Here is a 24,125-nt window from a genome sequence, read left to right on the forward strand (position 1 = left end):
AACGTAAGAAGGAAGGCTGTAGATGTAATGGGTCATGAGATATTTGCTCCCATATGGACATGTAATGGGTTTGACAAAGCTTACCCTTGTATTTCTTGAGACTTTGATGCTTCTGCGTCTATCTTTCAAACGGAATTCGATATCGTCATCTAGATTGCATGGATTGTGTGTCAAGGATAGCTTAACAAACAACGTAAGAAGGAAGACTGTAGATGTAATGGGTCATGAGATATTTGCTTCTATATGGACATGTAATGGGTTTGACAAAGCTTACCCTTGTATTTCTTGAGACTTTGATGCTTCTGCGTCTATCTTTCAAACGGAATTCGATATCGTCATCTAAATTGCATGGATTGTGTGTCAAGGATAGCTTAGCAAACAACGTAAGAAGGAAGACTGTAGATGTAATGGGTCATGAGATATTTGCTCCCATATGGACATGTAATGGATTTGACAAAGCTTACCCTTGTATTTCTTGAGACTTTGATGCTTCTGCGTCTATCTTTCAAATGGAATTCGATATCGTCATCTAAATTGCATGGATTGTGTGTCAAGGATAGCTTAACAAACAACGTAAGAAGGAAGACTGTAGATGTAATGGGTCATGAGATATTTGCTCCCATATGGACATGTAATGGATTTGACAAAGCTTACCCTTGTATTTCTTGAGACTTTGATGCTTCTGCGTCTATCTTTCAAACGGAATTCGATATCGTCATCTAAATTGCATGGATTGTGTGTCAAGGATAGCTTAGCAAACAACGTAAGAAGGAAGACTGTAGATGTAATGGGTCATGAGATATTTGCTCCCATATGGACATGTAATGGGTTTGACAAAGCTTACCCTTGTATTTCTTGAGACTTTGATGCTTATGCGTCTACCTTTCAAACGGAATTCGATATCGTCATCTAAATTGCATGGATTGTGTGTCAAGGATAGCGTAGCAAACAACGTAAGAAGGAAGACTGTAGATGTAATGGGTCATGAGATATTTGCTCCCATATGTACATGTAATGGGTTTGACAAAGCTTACCCTTGTATTTCTTGAGACTTTGAGGCTTCTGCGTCTATCTTTCAAACGGAATTCGATATCATCATCTAAATTGCATGGATGGTGTGTCAAGGATAGCTTAACAAACAACGTAAGAGGGAAGATTGTAGATGCTATGGGTCATGAGATATATGCTCTCATATGGACATGTAATGGGTTTGACAAAGCTTACCCTTGTATTTCTTGAGACTTTGATGCTTCTGCGTCTATCTTTCAAACGGAATTCGATATCATCATCTAAATTGCATGGATGGTGTGTCAAGAATAGCTTAACAAACAACGTAAGAGGGAAGATTGTAGATGCTATGGGTCATGAGATATATGCTCTCATATGGACATGTAATGGGTTTGACAAAGCTTACACTTGTGTTTCTTGAGACTTTGATGCTTCTTCGTCTATCTTTCAATCGGAATTCGATATCATCACCTAAATTGCATGGATGGTGTGTCAAGGATAGCTTAACAAACAACGTAAGAAGGAAGACTGTAGATGTAATGGGTCATGAGATATTTGCTCCCATATGGACATGTAATGGGTTTGACAAAGCTTATCCTTGTATTTCTTGAGACTTTGATGCTTCTGCGTCTATCTTTCAAACGGAATTCGATATCGTCATCTAAATTGCATGGATCGTGTGTCAAGGATAGCTTAACAAACAGCGTAAGAAAGAAGGTTGTAGATGCTATGGGTCATGAGATATATGCTCTCATATGGACATGTAATGGGTTTGACAAAGCTTACACTTGTGTTTCTTGAGACTTGGATGCTTCTGCGTCTATCTTTCAAACGGAATTCGATATCGTCATCTAAATTGCATGGATTGTGTGTCAAGGATAGCTTAGCAAACAACGTAAGAAGGAAGACTGTAGATGTAATGGGTCATGAGATATTTGCTCCCATATGGACATGTAATGGGTTTGACAAAGCTTACCCTTGTATTTCTTGAGACTTTGATGCTTCTGCGTCTATCTTTCAAACGGAATTCGATATCGTCATCTAAATTGCATGGATTGTGTGTCAAGGATAGCTTAGCAAACAACGTAAGAAGGAAGACTGTAGATGTAATGGGTCATGAGATATTTGCTCCCATATGGACATGTAATTGGTTTGACAAAGCTTACACTTGTGTTACTTGAGACTTGGATGCTTCTGCGTCTATCTTTCAAACGGAATTCGATATCATCATCTAAATTGCATGGATGGTGTGTCAAGGATAGCTTAACAAACAACGTAAGAGGGAAGATGGTAGATGCTATGGGTCATGAGATATTTGCTCCCATATGGACATGTAATGGGTTTGACAAAGCTTAACCTTGTATTTCTTGAGACTTTGATGCTTCTGCGTCTATCTTTCAAACGGAATTCGATATCGTCATCTAAATTGCATGGATTGTGTGTCAAGGATAGCTTAACAAACAACGTAAGAAGGAAGACTGTAGATGTAATGGGTCATGAGGTATTTGCTCCTATTTGGACATGTAATGGGTTTGACAAACCTTACCCTTGTATTTCTTGAGACTTTGATGCTTCTGCGTCTATCTATCAAACGGAATTCGATATCGTCATCTAAATTGCATGGATTGTGTGTCAAGGATAACTTAGCAAACAACGTGAGAAGGAAGACTGTAGATGTAATGGGTCATGAGATATTTGCTCCCATATGGACATGTAATGGATTTGACAAAGCTTACCCTTGTATTTCTTGAGACTTTGATGCTTCTGCGTCTATCTTTCAAACGGAATTCGATATCGTCATCTAAATTGCATGGATTGTGTGTCAAGGATAGCTTAACAAACAACGTTAGAAGGAAGACTGTAGATGTAATGGGTCATGAGATATTTGCTCCCATATGGACATGTAATGGATTTGACAAAGCTTACCCTTGTATTTCTTGAGACTTTGATGCTTCTGCGTCTATCTTTCAAACGGAATTCGATATCGTCATCTTAATTGCATGGATTGTGTGTCAAGGATAGCTTAGCAAACAACGTGAGAAGGAAGACTGTAGATGTAATGGGTCATGAGATATTTGCTCCCATATGGACATGTAATGGATTTGACAAAGCTTACCCTTGTATTTCTTGAGACTTTGATGCTTCTGCGTCTATCTTTCAAACGGAATTCGATATCGTCATCTAAATTGCATGGATTGTGTGTCAAGGATAGCTTAACAAACAACGTTAGAAGGAAGACTGTAGATGTAATGGGTCATGAGATATTTGCTCCCATATGGACATGTAATTGATTTGACAAAGCTTACCCTTGTATTTCTTGAGACTTTGATGCTTCTGCGTCTATCTTTCAAACGGAATTCGATATCGTCATCTTAATTGCATGGATTGTGTGTCAAGGATAGCTTAGCAAACAACGTAAGAAGGAAGACTGTAGATGTAATGGGTCATGAGATATTTGCTCCCATATGGACATGTAATGGGTTTGACAAAGCTTACCCTTGTATTTCTTGAGACTTTGATGCTTATGCGTCTACCTTTCAAACGGAATTCGATATCGTCATCTAAATTGCATGGATTGTGTGTCAAGGATAGCGTAACAAACAACGTAAGAAGGAAGACTGTAGATGTAATGGGTCATGAGATATTTGCTCCCATATGTACATGTAATGGGTTTGACAAAGCTTACCCTTGTATTTCTTGAGACTTTGAGGCTTCTGCGTCTATCTTTCAAACGGAATTCGATATCATCATCTAAATTGCATGGATGGTGTGTCAAGGATAGCTTAACAAACAACGTAAGAGGGAAGATTGTAGATGCTATGGGTCATGAGATATATGCTCTCATATGGACATGTAATGGGTTTGACAAAGCTTACACTTGTGTTTCCTGAGACTTTGATGCTTCTGCGCCTATCTTTCAAACGGAATTCGATATCATCACCTAAATTGCATGGATGGTGTGTCAAGGATAGCGTAACAAACAAGGTGAGAAGGAAGACTGTAGATGTAATGGGTCATGAGATATTTGCTCCCATATGGACATGTAATGGATTTGACAAAGCTTACCCTTGTATTTCTTGAGACTTTGATGCTTCTGCGTCTATCTTTCAAACGGAATTCGATATCGTCATCTAAATTGCATGGATTGTGTGTCAAGAACAGCTTAGCAAACAAGTAAGAAGGAAGACTGTAGATGTAATGGGTCATGAGATATTTGCTCCCATATGGACATGTAATGGGTTTGACAAAGCTTACCCTTGTATTTCTTGAGACTTTGATGCTTCTGCGTCTATCTTTCAAACGGAATTCGATATCGTCATCTAAATTGCATGGATGGTGTGTCAAGGATAGCTTAACAAACAGCGTAAGAAAGAAGGTTGTAGATGCTATGGGTCATGAGATATATGCTCTCATATGGACATGTAATGGGTTTGACAAAGCTTACACTTGTGTTTCTTGAGACTTGGATGCTTCTGCGTCTATCTTTCAAACGGAATTCGATATCATCATCTAAATAACATGGATGGTGTGCCAAGGATAGCTTAACAAACAACGTAAGAAGGAAGACTGTAGATGTAATGGGTCATGAGATATTTGCTCCCATATGGACCTGTAATGGGTTTGACAAAGCTTACCCTTGTATTTCTTGAGACTTTGATGCTTCTGCGTCTATCTTTCAAACGGAATTCGATATCGTCATCTAAATTGCATGGATGGTGTGTCAAGGATAGCTTAACAAACAACGTAAGAAGGAAGACTGTAGATGTAATGGGTCATGAGATATTTGCTCCCATATGGACATGTAATGGGTTTGACAAAGCTTACACTTGTTTTTCTTGAGACTTGGATGCTTCTGCGTCTATCTTTCAAACGGAATTCGATATCATCATCTAAATTGCATGGATTGTGTGTCAAGGATAGCTTAACAAACAACGTAAGAAGGAAGACTGTAGATGTAATGGGTCATGAGATATTTGCTCCCATATGGACATGTAATGGATTTGACAAAGCTTACCCTTGTATTTCTTGAGACTTTGATGCTTCTGCGCCTATCTTTCAAACGGAATTCGATATCGTCATCTAAATTGCATGGATTGTGTGTCAAGGATAGCTTAACAAACAACGTAAGAAAGAAGACTGTAGATGTAATGGGTCATGAGATTTTTGCTCCCATATGGACATGTAATGGGTTTGACAAAGCTTACCCTTGTATTTCTTGAGACTTTGATGCTTCTGCGTCTATCTTTCAAACGGAATTCGATATCGTCATCTAAATTGCATGGATTGTGTGTCAAGGATAGCTTAACAAACAACGTAAGAAAGAAGACTGTAGATGTAATGGGTCATGAGATATTTGCTCCCATATGGACATGTAATGGGTTTGACAAAGCTTACCCTTGTATTTCTTGAGACTTTGATGCTTCTGCGTCTATCTTTCAAACGGAATTCGATATCATCATCTAAATTGCATGGATGGTGTGTCAAGGATAGCTTAACAAACAACGTGAGAAGGAAGACTGTAGATGTAATGGGTCATGAGATATTTGCTCCCATATGGACATGTAATGGGTTTGTCATACCTTACCCTTGTATTTCTTGAGACTTGGGTGGTTCTGCGTCTATCTTTCAAACGGAATTCGATATCGTCATCTAAATTGCATAGATTGTGTGTCAAGGATAGCTTAACAAACAGCGTTAGAAAGAAGGTTGTAGATGTAATGGGTCATTAGATATTTGCTCTCATATGGACATTTAATGGGTTTGACAAAGCTTACACTTGTATTTCTTGAGACTTTGATGCTTCTGCGTCTATCTTTCAAACGGAATTCGATATCATCATCTAAATTGCATGGATGGTGTGTCAAGGATAGCCTAACAAACAACGTAAGAAGGAAGACTGTAGACGTAATGGGTCATGAGATATTTGCTCGCATATGGACATGTAATGGGTTTGACAAAGCTTACCCTTGTATTTCTTGAGACTTTGATGCTTCTGCGTCTATCTTTCAAACGGAATTCGATATCGTCATCTAAATTGCATGGATGGTTTGTCAAGGATAGCTTAACAAACAACGTAAGAGGGAAGATTGTAGATGTAATGGGTCATGAGATATTTGCTCCCATATGGACATGTAATGGGTTTGACAAAGCTTACACTTGTGTTTCTTGAGACTTGGATGCTTCTGCGTCTATCTTTCAAACGGAATTCGATATCATCATCTAAATTGCATGGATGGTGTATCAAGGATAGCTTAACAAACAACGTAAGAGGGAAGATTGTAGATGCTATCGGTCATGAGATATTTGCTCCCATATGGACATGTAATGGGTTTGACAAAGCTTCCCTTGTATTTCTTGAGACTTTTATGCTTCTGCGTCTATTTTTCAAACGGAATTCGATATCGTCATCTAAATTGCATGGATGGTGTGTCAAGGATAGCTTAACAAACAACGTAAGAAGGAAGACTGTAGATGTAATGGGTCATGAGATATATGCTCTCATATGGACATGTAATGGGTTTGACAAAGCTTACCCTTGTATTTCTTGAGACTTTGATGCTTCTGCGTCCATCTTTCAAACGGAATCCGATATCGTCATCTAAATTGCATGCATGGTGTGTCAAGGATAGCTTAACAAACAACGTGAGAACGAAGATTGTAGATGCTATGGGGTCATGAGATATTTGCTCCCATATGGACATGTAATGGATTTGACAAGCTTACCCTTGTATTTCTTGAGACTTTGATGCTTCTGCGTCTATCTTTCCAACGGAATTCGATATCATCATCTAAATTGCATGGATGGTGTGTCAAGGATAGCTTAACAAACAACGTGAGAAGGAAGACTGTAGATGTAATGGGTCATGAGATATTTGCTCCCATATGGACATGTGATGGATTTGACAAAGCTTAGCCTTGTATTTCTTGAGACTTTGATGCTTCTGCGTCTATCTTTCAAACGGAATTCGATATCGTCATCTAAATTGCATGGATTGTGTGTCAAGGGTAGCTTAACAAACAACGTAAGAAAGAAGACTGTAGATGTAATGGGTCATGAGATATTTGCTCCCATATGGACATGTAATGGGTTTGACAAAGCTTACCCTTGTATTTCTTGAGACTTTGATGCTTCTGCGTCTATCTTTCAAACGGAATTCGATATCATCATCTAAATTGCATGGATGGTGTGTCAAGGATAGCTTAACAAACAACGTGAGAAGGAAGACTGTAGATGTAATGGGTCATGAGATATTTGCTTCCATATGGACTTGTAATGGATTTGACAAAGCTTACCCTTGTATTTCTTGAGACTTTGATGCTTCTGCGTCTATCTTTCAAACGGAATTCGATATCGTCATCTAAATTGCATGGATGGTGTGTCAAGGATAGCTTAACAAACAGCGTAAGAAAGAAGGTTGTAGATGCTATGGGTCATGAGATATATGCTCTCATATGGACATGTAATGGGTTTGACAAAGCTTACACTTGTGTTTCTTGAGACTTGGATGCTTCTGCGTCTATCTTTCAAACGGAATTCGATATCATCATCTAAATAACATGGATGGTGTGTCAAGGATAGCTTAACAAACAACGTAAGAAGGAAGACTGTAGATGTAATGGGTCATGAGATATTTGCTCCCATATGGACATGTAATGGGTTTGACAAAGCTTACCCTTGTATTTCTTGAGACTTTGATGCTTCTGCGTCTATCTTTCAAACGGAATTCGATATCGTCATCTAAATTGCATGGATGGTGTGTCAAGGATAGCTTAACAAACAACGTAAGAAGGAAGACTGTAGATGTAATGGGTCATGAGATATTTGCTCCCATATGGACATGTAATGGGTTTGACAAAGCTTACACTTGTTTTTCTTGAGACTTGGATGCTTCTGCGTCTATCTTTCAAACGGAATTCGATATCATCATCTAAATTGCATGGATTGTGTGTCAAGGATAGCTTAACAAACAACGTAAGAAGGAAGACTGTAGATGTAATGGGTCATGAGATATTTGCTCCCATATGGACATGTAATGGATTTGACAAAGCTTACCCTTGTATTTCTTGAGACTTTGATGCTTCTGCGCCTATCTTTCAAACGGAATTCGATATCGTCATCTAAATTGCATGGATTGTGTGTCAAGGATAGCTTAACAAACAACGTAAGAAAGAAGACTGTAGATGTAATGGGTCATGAGATATTTGCTCCCATATGGACATGTAATGGGTTTGACAAAGCTTACCCTTGTATTTCTTGAGACTTTGATGCTTCTGCGTCTATCTTTCAAACGGAATTCGATATCGTCATCTAAATTGCATGGATTGTGTGTCAAGGATAGCTTAACAAACAACGTAAGAAAGAAGACTGTAGATGTAATGGGTCATGAGATATTTGCTCCCATATGGACATGTAATGGGTTTGACAAAGCTTACCCTTGTATTTCTTGAGACTTTGATGCTTCTGCGTCTATCTTTCAAACGGAATTCGATATCATCATCTAAATTGCATGGATGGTGTGTCAAGGATAGCTTAACAAACAACGTGAGAAGGAAGACTGTAGATGTAATGGGTCATGAGATATTTGCTCCCATATGGACATGTAATGGGTTTGTCATACCTTACCCTTGTATTTCTTGAGACTTGGGTGGTTCTGCGTCTATCTTTCAAACGGAATTCGATATCGTCATATAAATTGCATAGATTGTGTGTCAAGGATAGCTTAACAAACAGCGTTAGAAAGAAGGTTGTAGATGTAATGGGTCATTAGATATTTGCTCTCATATGGACATTTAATGGGTTTGACAAAGCTTACACTTGTATTTCTTGAGACTTTGATGCTTCTGCGTCTATCTTTCAAACGGAATTCGATATCATCATCTAAATTGCATGGATGGTGTGTCAAGGATAGCCTAACAAACAACGTAAGAAGGAAGACTGTAGACGTAATGGGTCATGAGATATTTGCTCGCATATGGACATGTAATGGGTTTGACAAAGCTTACCCTTGTTTTTCTTGAGACTTGGATGCTTCTGCGTCTATCTTTCAAACGGAATTCGATATCATCATCTAAATTGCATGGATTGTGTGTCAAGGATAGCTTAACAAACAGCGTTAGAAAGAAGGTTGTAGATGTAATGGGTCAATAGATATTTGCTCTCATATGGACATTTAATGGGTTTGACAAAGCTTACACTTGTATTTCTTGAGACTTTGATTCTTCTGCGCCTATCTTTCAAACGGAATTCGATATCGTCATCTAAATTGCATGGATTGTGTGTCAAGGATAGCTTAACAAACAACGTAAGAAAGAAGACTGTAGATGTAATGGGTCATGAGATATTTGCTCCCATATGGACATGTAATGGGTTTGACAAAGCTTACCCTTGTATTTCTTGAGACTTTGATGCTTCTGCGTCTATCTTTCAAACGGAATTCGATATCGTCATCTAAATTGCATGGATTGTGTGTCAAGGATAGCTTAACAAACAACGTAAGAAAGAAGACTGTAGATGTAATGGGTCATGAGATATTTGCTCCCATATGGACATGTAATGGGTTTGACAAAGCTTACCCTTGTATTTCTTGAGACTTTGATGCTTCTGCGTCTATCTTTCAAACGGAATTCGATATCATCATCTAAATTGCATGGATGGTGTGTCAAGGATAGCTTAACAAACAACGTGAGAAGGAAGACTGTAGATGTAATGGGTCATGAGATATTTGCTCCCATATGGACATGTAATGGGTTTGTCATACCTTACCCTTGTGTTTCTTGAGACTTGGGTGGTTCTGCGTCTATCTTTCAAACGGAATTCGATATCGTCATATAAATTGCATAGATTGTGTGTCAAGGATAGCTTAACAAACAGCGTTAGAAAGAAGGTTGTAGATGTAATGGGTCATTAGATATTTGCTCTCATATGGACATTTAATGGGTTTGACAAAGCTTACACTTGTATTTCTTGAGACTTTGATGCTTCTGCGTCTATCTTTCAAACGGAATTCGATATCATCATCTAAATTGCATGGATGGTGTGTCAAGGATAGCCTAACAAACAACGTAAGAAGGAAGACTGTAGACGTAATGGGTCATGAGATATTTGCTCGCATATGGACATGTAATGGGTTTGACAAAGCTTACCCTTGTATTTCTTGAGACTTTGATGCTTCTGCGTCTATCTTTCAAACGGAATTCGATATCGTCATCTAAATTGCATGGATGGTTTGTCAAGGATAGCTTAACAAACAACGTAAGAGGGAAGATTGTAGATGTAATGGGTCATGAGATATTTGCTCCCATATGGACATGTAATGGGTTTGACAAAGCTTACACTTGTGTTTCTTGAGACTTGGATGCTTCTGCGTCTATCTTTCAAACGGAATTCGATATCATCATCTAAATTGCATGGATGGTGTATCAAGGATAGCTTAACAAACAACGTAAGAGGGAAGATTGTAGATGCTATGGGTCATGAGATATTTGCTCCCATATGGACATGTAATGGGTTTGACAAAGCTTCCCTTGTATTTCTTGAGACTTTTATGCTTCTGCGTCTATTTTTCAAACGGAATTCGATATCGTCATCTAAATTGCATGGATGGTGTGTCAAGGATAGCTTAACAAACAACGTAAGAAGGAAGACTGTAGATGTAATGGGTCATGAGATATATGCTCTCATATGGACATGTAATGGGTTTGACAAAGCTTACCCTTGTATTTCTTGAGACTTTGATGCTTCTGCGTCCATCCTTCAAACGGAATCCGATATCGTCATCTAAATTGCATGCATGGTGTGTCAAGGATAGCTTAACAAACAACGTGAGAAGGAAGATTGTAGATGCTATGGGGTCATGAGATATTTGCTCCCATATGGACATGTAATGGATTTGACAAAGCTTACCCTTGTATTTCTTGAGACTTTGATGCTTCTGCGTCTATCTTTCCAACGGAATTCGATATCATCATCTAAATTGCATGGATGGTGTGTCAAGGATAGCTTAACAAGCAACGTGAGAAGGAAGACTGTAGATGTAATGGGTCATGAGATATTTGCTCCCATATGGACATGTGATGGATTTGACAAAGCTTAGCCTTGTATTTCTTGAGACTTTGATGCTTCTGCGTCTATCTTTCAAACGGAATTCGATATCGTCATCTAAATTGCATGGATTGTGTGTCAAGGGTAGCTTAACAAACAACGTAAGAAAGAAGACTGTAGATGTAATGGGTCATGAGATATTTGCTCCCATATGGACATGTAATGGGTTTGACAAAGCTTACCCTTGTATTTCTTGAGACTTTGATGCTTCTGCGTCTATCTTTCAAACGGAATTCGATATCATCATCTAAATTGCATGGATGGTGTGTCAAGGATAGCTTAACAAACAACGTGAGAAGGAAGACTGTAGATGTAATGGGTCATGAGATATTTGCTTCCATATGGACATGTAATGGATTTGACAAAGCTTACCCTTGTATTTCTTGAGACTTTGATGCTTCTGCGTCTATCTTTCAAACGGAATTCGATATCGTCATCTAAATTGCATGGATTGTGTGTCAAGGATAGCTTAACAAACAACGTAAGAAAGAAGACTGTAGATGTAATGGGTCATGAGATATTTGCTCCCATATGGACATGTAATGGGTTTGACAAAGCTTACCCTTGTATTTCTTGAGACTTTGATGCTTCTGCGTCTATCTTTGAAACGGAATTCGATATCGTCATCTTAATTGCATGGATTGTGTGTCAAGGATAGCTTAACAAACAACGTAAGAAAGAAGACTGTAGATGTAATGGGTCATGAGATATTTGCTCCCATATGGACATGTAATGGGTTTGACAAAGCTTACCCTTGTATTTCTTGAGACTTTGATGCTTCTGCGTCTATCTTTCAAACGGAATTCGATATCGTCATCTAAATTGCATGCATGGTGTGTCAAGGATAGCTTAACAAACAACGTGAGAAGGAAGATTGTAGATGTTATGGGTCATGAGATATTTGCTCCCATATGGACATGTAATGGATTTGACAAAGCTTACCCTTGTATTTCTTGAGACTTTGATGCTTCTGCGTCTATCTTTCCAACGGAATTCGATATCATCATCTAAATTGCATGGATGGTGTGTCAAGGATAGCTTAACAAACAACGTGAGAAGGAAGACTGTAGATGTAATGGGTCATGAGATATTTGCTCCCATATGGACATGTAATGGATTTGACAAAGCTTACCCTTGTATTTCTTGAGACTTTGATGCTTCTGCGTCTATCTTTCAAACGGCATTCGATATCGTCATCTAAATTGCATGGATTGTGTGTCAAGGATAGCTTAACAAACAGCGTAAGAAAGAAGACTGTAGATGTAATGGGTCATGAGATATTTGCTCCCATATGGACATGTAATGGGTTTGACAAAGCTTACCCTTGTATTTCTTGAGACTTTGATGCTTCTGCGTCTATCTTTCAAACGGAATTCGATATCGTCATCTAAATTGCATGGATTGTGTGTCAAGGATAGCTTAACAAACAACGTAAGAAAGAAGACTGTAGATGTAATGGGTCATGAGATATTTGCTCCCATATGGACATGTAATGGGTTTGACAAAGCTTACCCTTGTATTTCTTGAGACTTTGATGCTTCTGCGTCTATCTTTCAAACGGAATTCGATATCATCATCTAAATTGCATGGATGGTGTGTCAAGGATAGCTTAACAAACAGCGTAAGAAAGAAGACTGTAGATGTAATGGGTCATGAGATATTTGCTCCCATATGGACATGTAATGGATTTGACAAAGCTTACTCTTGTATTTCTTGAGACTTTGATGCTTCTGCGTCTATCTTTCAAACGGAATTCGATATCGTCATCTAAATTGCATGGATTGTGTGCCAAGGTTAGCTTAACAAACAACGTAAGAAAGAAGACTGTAGATGTAATGGGTCATGAGATATTTGCGCCCATATGGACATGTAATGGATTTGACAAAGCTTACCCTTGTATTTCTTGAGACTTTGATGCTTCTGCGTCTATCTTTCAAACGGAATCGATATCGTCATCTAAATTGCATGGATTGTGTGTCAAGGATAGCTTAACAAACAACGTAAGAAAGAAGACTGTAGATGTAATGGGTCATGAGATATTTGCTCCCATATGGACATGTAATGGGTTTGACAAAGCTTACCCTTGTATTTCTTGAGACTTTGATGCTTCTGCGTCTATCTTTCAAACGGAATTCGATATCATCATCTAAATTGCATGGATGGTGTGTCAAGGATAGCTTAACAAACAACGTGAGAAGGAAGACTGTAGATGTAATGGGTCATGAGATATTTGCTTCCATATGGACATGTAATGGATTTGACGAAGCTTACCCTTGTATTTCTTGAGACTTTGATGCTTCTGCGTCTATCTTTCAAACGGAATTCGATATCGTCATCTAAATTGCATGGATTGTGTGTCAAGGATAGCTTTACAAACAACGTAAGAAAGAAGACTGTAAATGTAATGGGTCATGAGATATTTGCTCCCATATGGACATGTAATGGGTTTGACAAAGCATACCCTTGTATTTCATGAGACTTTGATGCTTCTGCGTCTATCTTTCAAACGGAATTCGATATCGTCATCTTAATTGCATGGATTGTGTGTCAAGGATAGCTTAACAAACAACGTAAGAAAGAAGACTGTAGATGTAATGGGTCATGAGATATTTGCTCCCATATGGACATGTAATGGGTTTGACAAAGCTTACCCTTGTATTTCTTGAGACTTTGATGCTTCTGCGTCTATCTTTCAAACGGAATTCGATATCGTCATCTAAATTGCATGCATGGTGTGTCAAGGATAGCTTAACAAACAACGTGAGAAGGAAGATTGTAGATGTTATGGGTCATGAGATATTTGCTCCCATATGGACATGTAATGGATTTGACAAAGCTTACCCTTGTATTTCTTGAGACTTTGATGCTTCTGCGTCTATCTTTCCAACGGAATTCGATATCATCATCTAAATTGCATGGATGGTGTGTCAAGGATAGCTTAACAAACAACGTGAGAAGGAAGACTGTAGATGTAATGGGTCATGAGATATTTGCTCCCATATGGACATGTAATGGATTAGACAAAGCTTACCCTTGTATTTCTTGAGACTTTGATGCTTCTGCGTCTATCTTTCAAACGGCATTCGATATCGTCATCTAAATTGCATGGATTGTGTGTCTCATATGGACATGTAATGGATTTGACAAAGCTTACCCTTGTATTTCTTGAGACTTTGATGCTTCTTCGTCTATCTTTCAAACGGAATTCGATATCGTCATCTAAATTGCATGGATTGTGTGTCAAGGATAGCTTAACAAACAACGTAAGAAAGAAGACTGTAGATGTAATGGGTCATGAGATATTTGCTCCCATATGGACATGTAATGGGTTTGACAAAGCTTACCCTTGTATTTCTTGAGACTTTGATGCTTCTGCGTCTATCTTTCAAACGGAATTCGATATAATCATCTAAATTGCATGGATGGTGTGTCAAGGATAGCTTAACAAACAACGTGAGAAGGAAGACTGTAGATGTAATGGGTCATGAGATATTTGCTTCCATATGGACATGTAATGGATTTGACAAAGCTTACCCTTGTATGTCTTGAGACTTTGATGCTTCTGCGTCTATCTTTCAAACGGAATTCGATATCGTCATCTAAATTGCATGGATTGTGTGTCAAGGATAGCTTAACAAACAACGTAAGAAAGAAGACTGTAGATGTAATGGGTCATGAGATATTTGCTCCCATATGGACATGTAATGGGTTTGACAAAGCTTACCCTTGTATTTCTTGAGACTTTGATGCTTCTGCGTCTATCTTTCAAACGGAATTCGATATCTTCATCTAAATTGCATGGATGGTGTGTCAAGGATAGCTTAACAAACAACGTGAGAAGGAAGACTGTAGATGTAATGGGTCATGAGATATTTGCTTCCATATGGACATGTAATGGGTTTGACAAAGCTTACCCTTGTATTTCTTGAGACTTTGATGCTTCTGCGTCTATCTTTCAAACGGAATTCGATATCATCATCTAAATTGCATGGATGGTGTGTCAAGGATAGCTTAACAAACAACGTGAGAAGGAAGACTGTAGATGTAATGGGTCATGAGATATTTGCTTCTATATGGACATGTAATGGATTTGACAAAGCTTACCCTTGTATTTCTTGAGACTTTGATGCCTCTGCGTCTATCTTTCAAACGGAATTCGATATCGTCATCTAAATTGCATGGATTGTGTGTCAAGGATATCTTAACAAACAACGTAAAAAAGAAGACTGTAGATGTAATGGGTCATGAGATATTTGCTCCCATATGGACATGTAATGGGTTTGACAAAGCTTACCCTTGTATTTCTTGAGACTTTGATGCTTCGGCGTCTATCTTTCAAACGAAATTCGATATCATCATCTAAATTGCATGGGTGGTGTGTCAAGGATAGCTTAACAAACAACGTGAGAAGGAAGACTGTAGATGTAATGGGTCATGAGATATTTGCTTCCATATGGACATGTAATGGATTTGACAAAGCTTACCCTTGTATTTCTTGAGACTTTGATGCTTCTGCGTCTATCTTTCAAACGGAATTGGATATCGTCATCTAAATTGCATGGATTGTGTGTCAAGGATAGCTTAACAAACAACGTAAGAAAGAAGACTGTAGATGTAATGGGTCATGAGATATTTGCTCCCATATGGACATGTAATGGGTTTGACAAAGCTTACCCTTGTATTTCTTGAGACTTTGATGCTTCTGCGTCTATCTTTCAAACGGAATTCGATATCGTCATCTAAATTGCATGGATTGTGTGTCAAGGATAGCTTAACAAACAACGTAAGAAAGAAGACTGTAGATGTAATGGGTCATGAGATATTTGCTCCCATATGGACATGTAATGGGTTTGACAAAGCTTACCCTTGTATTTCTTGAGAGTTTGATGCTTCTGCGTCTATCTTTCAAACGGAATTCGATATCGTCATCTAAATTGCATGCATGGTGTGTCAAGGATAGCTTAACAAACAACGTGAGAAGGAAGATTGTAGATGCTATGGGTCATGAGATATTTGCTCCCATATGGACATGTAATGGATTTGACAAAGCTTACCCTTGTATTTCTTGAGACTTTGATGCTTCTGCGTCTATCTTTCCAACGGAATTCGATATCATCATCTAAATTGCATGGATGGTGTGTCAAGGATAGCTTAACAAACAACGTGAGAAGGAAGACTGTAGATGTAATGGGTCATGAGATATTTGCTCCCATATGGACATGTAATGGATTTGACAAAGCTTACTCTTGTATTTCTTAAGACTTTGATGCTTCTGCGTCTATCTTTCAAACGGAATTCGATATCGTCATCTAAATTGCATGGATTGTGTGCCAAGGATAGCTTAACAAACAACGTAAGAAAGAAGACTGTAGATGTAATGGGTCATGAGATATTTGCTCCCATATGGACATGTAATGGATTTGACAAAGCTTACCCTTGTATTTCTTGAGACTTTGATGCTTCTGCGTCTATCTTTCAAACGGAATTCGATATCGTCATCTAAATTGCATGGATTGTGTGTCAAGGATAGCTTAACAAACAACGTAAGAAAGAAGACTGTAGATGTAATGGGTCATGAGATATTTGCTCCCATATGGACATGTAATGGGTTTGACAAAGCTTACCCTTGTATTTCTTGAGACTTTGATGCTTCTGCGTCTATCTTTCAAACGGAATTCGATATCATCATCTAAATTGCATTTATGGTGTGTCAAGGATAGCTTAACAAACAACGTGAGAAGGAAGACTGTAGATGTAATGGGTCATGAGATATTTGCTTCCATATGGACATGTAATGGATTTGACAAAGCTTACCCTTGTATTTCTTGAGACTTTGATGCTTCTGCGTCTATCTTTCAAACGGAATTCGATATCGTCATCTAAATTGCATGGATTGTGTGTCAAGGATAGCTTAACAAACAACGTAAGAAAGAAGACTGTAAATGTAATGGGTCATGAGATATTTGCTCCCATATGGACATGTAATGGGTTTGACAAAGCTTACCCTTGTATTTCTTGAGACTTTGATGCTTCTGCGTCTATCTTTCAAACGGAATTCGATATCGTCATCTAAATTGCATGCATGGTGTGTCAAGGATAGCTTAACAAACAACGTGAGAAGGAAGATTGTAGATGCTATGGGTCATGAGATATTTGCTCCCATATGGACATGTAATGGATTTGACAAAGCTTACCCTTGTATTTCTTGAGACTTTGATGCTTCTGCGTCTATCTTTCCAACGGAATTCGATATCATCATCTAAATTGCATGGATGGTGTGTCAAGGATAGCTTAACAAACAACGTGAGAAGGAAGACTGTAGATGTAATGGGTCATGAGATATTTGCTCCCATATGGACATGTAATGGATTTGACAAAGCTTACTCTTGTATTTCTTAAGACTTTGATGCTTCTGCGTCTATCTTTCAAACGGAATTCGATATCGTCATCTAAATTGCATGGATTGTGTGCCAAGGATAGCTTAACAAACAACGTAAGAAAGAAGACTGTAGATGTAATGGGTCATGAGATATTTGCTCCCATATGGACATGTAATGGATTTGACAAAGCTTACCCTTGTATTTCTTGAGACTTTGATGCTTCTGCGTCTATCTTTCAAACGGAATTCGATATCGTCATCTAAATTGCATGGATTGTGTGTCAAGGATAGCTTAACAAACAACGTAAGAAAGAAGACTGTAGATGTAATGGGTCATGAGATATTTGCTCCCATATGGACATGTAATGGGTTTGACAAAGCTTACCCTTGTATTTCTTGAGACTTTGATGCTTCTGCGTCTATCTTTCAAACGGAATTCGATATCATCATCTAAATTGCATTTATGGTGTGTCAAGGATAGCTTAACAAACAACGTGAGAAGGAAGACTGTAGATGTAATGGGTCATGAGATATTTGCTTCCATATGGACATGTAATGGATTTGACAAAGCTTACCCTTGTATTTCTTGAGACTTTGATGCTTCTGCGTCTATCTTTCAAACGGAATTCGATATCGTCATCTAAATTGCATGGATTGTGTGTCAAGGATAGCTTAACAAACAACGTAAGAAAGAAGACTGTAAATGTAATGGGTCATGAGATATTTGCTCCCATATGGACATGTAATGGGTTTGACAAAGCTTACCCTTGTATTTCTTGAGACTTTGATGCTTCTGCGTCTATCTTTCAAACGGAATTCGATATCGTCATCTAAATTGCATGGATGGTGTGTCAAGGATAGCTTAACAAACAACGTGAGAAGGAAGACTGTAGATGTAATGGGTCATGAGATATTTGCTTCCATATGGACATGTAATGGGTTTGACAAAGCTTACCCTTGTATTTCTTGAGACTTTGATGCTTCTGCGTCTATCTTTCAAACGGAATTCGATATCATCATCTAAATTGCATGGATGGTGTGTCAAGGATAGCTTAACAAACAACGTGAGAAGGAAGACTGTAGATGTAATGGGTCATGAGATATTTGCTTCCATATGGACATGTAATGGATTTGACAAAGCTTACCCTTGTATTTCTTGAGACTTTGATGCTTCTGCGTCTATCTTTCAAACGGAATTCGATATCGTCATCTAAATTGCATGGATTGTGTGTCAAGGATATCTTAACAAACAACGTAAGAAAGAAGACTGTAGATGTAATGGGTCATGGGATATTTGCTCCCATATGGACGTGTAATGGGTTTGACAAAGCTTACCCTTGTATTTCTTGAGACTTTGATGCTTCTGCGTCTATCTTTCAAACGGAATTCGATATCATCATCTAAATTGCATTGATGGTGTGTCAAGGATAGCTTAACAAACAACGTGAGAAGGAAGACTGTAGATGTAATGGGTCATGAGATATTTGCTTCCATATGGACATGGAATGGATTTGACAAAGCTTACCCTTGTATTTCTTGAGACTTTGATGCTTCTGCGTCTATCTTTCAAACGGAATTCGATATCGTCATCTAAATTGCATGGATTGTGTGTCAAGGATAGCTTAACAAACAATGTAAGAAAGAAGACTGTAGATGTAATGGGTCATGAGATATTTGCTCCCATATGGACATGTAATGGGTTTGACAAAGCTTACCCTTGTATTTCTTGAGACTTTGATGCTTCTGCGTCTATCTTTCAAACGGAATTCGATATCGTCATCTAAATTGCATGGATTGTGTGTCAAGGATAACTTAACAAACAACGTAAGAAAGAAGACTGTAGATGTAATGGGTCATGAGATATTTGCTCCCATATGGACATGTAATGGGTTTGACAAAGCTTACCCTTGTATTTCTTGAGACTTTGATGCTTCTGCGTCTATCTTTCAAACGAAATTCGATATCATCATCTAAATTGCATGGATGGTGTGTCAAGGATAGCTTAACAAACAACGTGAGAAGGAAGACTGTAGATGTAATGGGTCATGAGATATTTGCTTCCATATGGACATGTAATGGATTTGACAAAGCTTACCCTTGTATTTCTTGAGACTTTGATGCTTCTGCGTCTATCTTTCAAACGGAATTGGATATCGTCATCTAAATTGCATGGATTGTGTGTCAAGGATAGCTTAACAAACAACGTAAGAAAGAAGACTGTAGATGTAATGGGTCATGAGATATTTGCTCCCATATGGACATGTAATGGGTTTGACAAAGCTTACCCTTGTATTTCTTGAGACTTTGATGCTTCTGCGTCTATCTTTCAAACGGAATTCGATATCGTCATCTAAATTGCATGGATTGTGTGTCAAGGATAGCTTAACAAACAACGTAAGAAAGAAGACTGTAGATGTAATGGGTCATGAGATATTTGCTCCCATATGGACATGTAATGGGTTTGACAAAGCTTACCCTTGTATTTCTTGAGACTTTGATGCTTCTGCGTCTATCTTTCAAACGGAATTCGATATCGTCATCTAAATTGCATGCTTGGTGTGTCAAGGATAGCTTAACAAACAACGTGAGAAGGAAGATTGTAGATGATATGGGTCATGAGATATTTGCTCCCATATGGACATGTAATGGATTTGACAAAGCTTACCCTTGTATTTCTTGAGACTTTGATGCTTCTGCGTCTATCTTTCCAACGGAATTCGATATCATCATCTAAATTGCATGGATGGTGTGTCAAGGATAGCTTAACAAACAACGTGAGAAGGAAGACTGTAGATGTAATGGGTCATGAGATATTTGCTCCCATATGGACATGTAATGGATTTGACAAAGCTTACTCTTGTATTTCTTGAGACTTTGATGCTTCTGCGTCTATCTTTCAAACGGAATTCGATATCGTCATCTAAATTGCATGGATTGTGTGCCAAGGATAGCTTAACAAACAACGTAAGAAAGAAGACTGTAGATGTAATGGGTCATGAGATATTTGCTCCCATATGGACATGTAATGGATTTGACAAAGCTTACCCTTGTATTTCTTGAGACTTTGATGCTTCTGCGTCTATCTTTCAAACGGAATTCGATATCGTCATCTAAATTGCATGGATTGTGTGTCAAGGATAGCTTAACAAACAACGTAAGAAAGAAGACTGTAGATGTAATGGGTCATGAGATATTTGCTCCCATATGGACATGTAATGGGTTTGACAAAGCTTACCCTTGTATTTCTTGAGACTTTGATGCTTCTGCGTCTATCTTTCAAACGGAATTCGATATCATCATCTAAATTGCATTTATGGTGTGTCAAGGATAGCTTAACAAACAACGTGAGAAGGAAGACTGTAGATGTAATGGGTCATGAGATATTTGCTTCCATATGGACATGTAATGGATTTGACAAAGCTTACCCTTGTATTTCTTGAGACTTTGATGCTTCTGCGTCTATCTTTCAAACGGAATTCGATATCGTCATCTAAATTGCATGGATTGTGTGTCAAGGATAGCTTAACAAACAACGTAAGAAAGAAGACTGTAAATGTAATGGGTCATGAGATATTTGCTCCCATATGGACATGTAATGGGTTTGACAAAGCTTACCCTTGTATTTCTTGAGACTTTGATGCTTCTGCCTCTATCTTTCAAACGGAATTCGATATCGTCATCTAAATTGCATGGATGGTGTGTCAAGGATAGCTTAACAAACAACGTGAGAAGGAAGACTGTAGATGTAATGGGTCATGAGATATTTGCTTCCATATGGACATGTAATGGGTTTGACAAAGCTTACCCTTGTATTTCTTGAGACTTTGATGCTTCTGCGTCTATCTTTCAAACGGAATTCGATATCATCATCTAAATTGCATGGATGGTGTGTCAAGGATAGCTTAACAAACAACGTGAGAAGGAAGACTGTAGATGTAATGGGTCATGAGATATTTGCTTCCATATGGACATGTAATGGATTTGACAAAGCTTACCCTTGTATTTCTTGAGACTTTGATGCTTCTGCGTCTATCTTTCAAACGGAATTCGATATCGTCATCTAAATTGCATGGATTGTGTGTCAAGGATATCTTAACAAACAACGTAAGAAAGAAGACTGTAGATGTAATGGGTCATGAGATATTTGCTCCCATATGGACGTGTAATGGGTTTGACAAAGCTTACCCTTGTATTTCTTGAGACTTTGATGCTTCTGCGTCTATCTTTCAAACGGAATTCGATATCATCATCTAAATTGCATTGATGGTGTGTCAAGGATAGCTTAACAAACAACGTGAGAAGGAAGACTGTAGATGTAATGGGTCATGAGATATTTGCTTCCATATGGACATGGAATGGATTTGACAAAGCTTACCCTTGTATTTCTTGAGACTTTGATGCTTCTGCGTCTATCTTTCAAACGGAATTCGATATCGTCATCTAAATTGCATGGATTGTGTGTCAAGGATAGCTTAACAAACAATGTAAGAAAGAAGACTGTAGATGTAATGGGTCATGAGATATTTGCTCCCATATGGACATGTAATGGGTTTGACAAAGCTTACCCTTGTATTTCTTGAGACTTTGATGCTTCTGCGTCTATCTTTCAAACGGAATTCGATATCGTCATCTAAATTGCATGGATTGTGTGTCAAGGATAACTTAACAAACAACGTAAGAAAGAAGACTGTAGATGTAATGGGTCATGAGATATTTGCTCCCATATGGACATGTAATGGGTTTGACAAAGCTTACCCTTGTATTTCTTGAGACTTTGATGCTTCTGCGTCTATCTTTCAAACGGAATTCGATATCGTCATCTAAATTCCATGCATGGTGTGTCAAGGATAGCTTAACAAACAACGTGAGAAGGAAGATTGTAGATGCTATGGGTCATGAGATATTTGCTCCCATATGGACATGTAATGGATTTGACAAAGCTTACCCTTGTATTTCTTGAGACTTTGATGCTTCTGCGTCTATCTTTCCAACGGAATTCGATATCATCATCTAAATTGCATGGATGGTGTGTCAAGGATAGCTTAACAAACAACGTGAGAAGGAAGACTGTAGATGTAATGGGTCATGAGATATTTGCTCCCATATGGACATGTAATGGATTTGACAAAGCTTACTCTTGTATTTCTTGAGACTTTGATGTTTCTGCGTCTATCTTTCAAACGGAATTCGATATCGTCATCTAAATTGCATGGATTGTGTGCCAAGGATAGCTTAACAAACAACGTAAGAAAGAAGACTGTAGATGTAATGGGTCATGAGATATTTGCTCCCATATGGACATGTAATGGATTTGACAAAGCTTACCCTTGTATTTCTTGAGACTTTGATGCTTCTGCGTCTATCTTTCAAACGGAATTCGATATCGTCATCTAAATTGCATGGATTGTGTGTCAAGGATAGCTTAACAAACAACGTAAGAAAGAAGACTGTAGATGTAATGGGTCATGAGATGTTTGCTCCCATATGGACATGCAATGGGTTTGACAAAGCTTACCCTTGTATTTCTTGAGACTTTGATGCTTCTGCGTCTATCTTTTAAACGGAATTCGATATCATCATCTAAATTGCATGGATGGTGTGTCAAGGATAGCTTAACAAACAACGTGAGAAGGAAGACTGTAGATGTAATGGGTCATGAGATATTTGCTTCCATATGGACATGTAATGGATTTGACAAAGCTTACCCTTGTATTTCTTGAGACTTTGATGCTTCTGCGTCTATCTTTCAAACGGAATTCGATATCGTCATCTAAATTGCATGGACTGTGTGTCAAGGATAGCTTAACAAACAACGTAAGAAAGAAGACTGTAAATGTAATGGGTCATGAAATATTTGCTCCCATATGGACATGTAATGGGTTTGACAAAGCTTACCCTTGTATTTCTTGAGACTTTGATGCTTCTGCGTCTATCTTTCAAACGGAATTCGATATCATCATCTAAATTGCATGGATGGTGTGTCAAGGATAGCTTAACAAACAACGTGACAAGGAAGACTGTAGATGTAATGGGTCATGAGATATTTGCTCCCATATGGACATGTAATGGATTTGACAAAGCTTACCCTTGTATTTCTTGAGACTTTGATGCTTCTGCGTCTATCTTTCAAACGGAATTCGATATCGTCATCTAAATTGCATGGATTGTGTGTCAAGGATAGCTTAACAAACAACGTAAGAAAGAAGACTGTAGATGTAATGGGTCATGAGATATTTGCTCCCATATGGACATGTAATGGGTTTGACAAAGCTTACCCTTGTATTTCTTGAGACTTTGATGCTTCTGCGTCTATCTTTCAAACGGAATTCGATATAATCATCTAAATTGCATGGATGGTGTTTCAAGGATAGCTTAACAAACAACGTGAGAAGGAAGACTGTAGATGTAATGGGTCATGAGATATTTGCTTCCATGTGGACATGTAATGGATTTGACAAAGCTTACCCTTGTATGTCTTGAGACTTTGATGCTTCTGCGTCTATCTTTCAAACGGAATTCGATATCGTCATCTAAATTGCATGGATTGTGTGTCAAGGATAGCTTAACAAACAACGTAAGAAAGAAGACTGTAGATGTAATGGGTCATGAGATATTTGCTCCCATATGGACATGTAA

This window comes from Musca autumnalis, unplaced genomic scaffold, assembly GCF_047663935.1.
Source record: "Musca autumnalis isolate F117 unplaced genomic scaffold, ASM4766393v1 scaffold_4, whole genome shotgun sequence".
Lineage (NCBI taxonomy): Eukaryota > Metazoa > Arthropoda > Insecta > Diptera > Muscidae > Musca > Musca autumnalis.